Source organism: Phaethon aethereus (genome assembly GCF_964289735.1).
Source record: "Phaethon aethereus genome assembly, chromosome: 3".
NCBI classification, from domain to species: domain Eukaryota; kingdom Metazoa; phylum Chordata; class Aves; order Phaethontiformes; family Phaethontidae; genus Phaethon; species Phaethon aethereus.
The window spans coordinates 100,244,122-100,246,335 of NC_138576.1; positions in this window are offsets into that span (position 1 = coordinate 100,244,122).

Genomic DNA, 2,214 nt, shown 5'->3' on the forward strand with positions numbered 1-2,214 from the left:
GTGGGAAGTGCTGTGCGTCGGAGTACCAGGTAAAACGGATGGTGGCTCTGGGACAGGGGAATCCCATCCAGCAGCAATAAGAGCACGGCTGTATGGCCACAAAATGTCCCCTGCCTGCTGGCAAGAGTGGTTACCTAGGGAAAACACATTCCTAATCACTTCATTAGCATGAGGTAGATTGCTCTGAAGGCAAAACCACACGTCATGTACAACCATACCCTGCCTCAACACTGTGCTCGTGGGTCCAGGCGAGAAAAGACGCCGCAAGGCCGAGACTTCCCAGCACTCGGCGTGCCCCGCTGCTCCTTCAGTTTTCACCTTTCCTGGTGAGCGGACACACACGGCGCGGTCGCACGGACGCGCTGCCGTACAAGTTGGGGCTCCCCGATGTACACCGATCTGCTGTCTGCGGCTTCCCGTGCCTGTGATAGTCGGGCACAGGAAGCTTTCAAAATTGTACAGATTATGTTCGCTCTGGAGAAGCTTTTTAAGCCATTCAGTCTTACCTGCACTCCTCGCCACACCGGTCTTGCTCCTCTGCAAGTCCATCTTCCGCCTTCCTGGCTGCCGGCGTGCTGTCTCGCCAGTCTTCACGCCTGCTGGGACCGTGTGCCGCCCCTCTTCTGTGATGAACCTAACTGGAACTGTTTTGCTCTCGCTCCTAATTTTTGGACACAAATAGGGCCTCCTGAATGCCACGACCCAAGACGGGATGTGCCCTCCCCATGCTGTTAAGCTGCCCGTACTCAGCCCTTCGGGCGCCGGAGGCAACCCTGGCTGCCCTGGCGTGGAGGAGCAGGACGGGACGCCGTCCATGCTTTGCGGTCGTTCTTGCCATAATGGGGCCTTACAACAAAGAGCAGAGCAGGTTGACAGTGATCTGAAACGGGATGGGGTTCAGCAGTAGGCGTCCTTTTCACCGATCATTGTTTGGCAGCAATTTCTGCCCGGTGGCAAATATTCCTCTGCTTTGCTCGCAGCTGAAAATAACTCTGAAAGCGCTTCAAAAGGGCTGCCTTTTAACTGAGCTGAACACCTTCCCAAATGATTTTTGTCGTGGTGAGTATCTCCCCCTCGGATGAGGAGAATTCAGACTCTTCCCTCCCGTTTCTTTTCTCCACAGTGTATAAACCGCTATAAAACACGGCTTATTGTTTCTGTGCTCTCCCGTGCCCTTTATTTCCATAATGGACTCTTTGCCCACGTGTTCGCTAATATTTCTACCTCGCTACATAAGCTGGCAGATGCCCAGAGTGTTGGTATGCCTCTGACACGGTTCCTTTTCACTCCCCACGCAGTTGTGAGGCCGTACCTTGCCTGCAGGGTGGGGACGGAAAAGCACAGATGTACCTAACCTGGCATGAGCTGTTGTAGCGTCGTGACAAACACACCTGCCCTTTCTGTAGCAATCTGCTCATCTGCCAGTGTTCCCTGTACCGGGAAGGGAAGGTTAAATCGCCGCTTTGCTTCCTGTTGTTTCACCGGTTTAACTGTTTGCCTCAATTGTTGAAGACGCTTACACGGTACTCGCCTTCGCTGCGATTCGCACGGACCTTTGGAAATTAACGCTGCAACGTGTTTGCAGCGTGGTCCTCATCCCTAAAGCTTCCGGCAGCCCTAAAGCTTCCGGCAGCAAAGTACCTGCCTGCAGACTTGTGGAAGTATCTGTCTCAAAAAAACGGCCAAACCCATTTCTGTAGGTTTCTGACGAGATAGCAAAGAGTTAACGCAGAGGCACGGCTGCTAAGCATCCCCCCAGCCCCTGAAAAGCAGCATAGCAGTCGAAATGGTAAAACAGTGTGAAGTTTTAGGCAGAATCATCAGTGCTCCCCCAAACAAACAAGCAGCCTTTTTCTCCTCTAGAAACATGACAAAGAAGTTCTACGTATTTTCTTCAGTGCTCCTATCCACCCCTTGGAAATGAGCAGCTTCTTGCTAAAACGCGTCAGAGGAAGGGGCATGACAAATTAAAACACTTCTCGTACATGGTAGGTCCCTGTCTGTACTTCAGTACTTCTGCTGAAGAATCCAGTACTGGTACCACCCGTCAGAAAGAACAGTAACCCCTTCAGGGGGTTTCAAATGATACCTGACGATGTAAAAATGCAGTTCCCGGGGGATGCCGATATGTAGCACAAAAATAAAGTCTGGCGGATGGATGGGGGTTTGCTGTTTAAGAACTGTCGCTGAGCGAGACTTGCATTCTGAATGCAA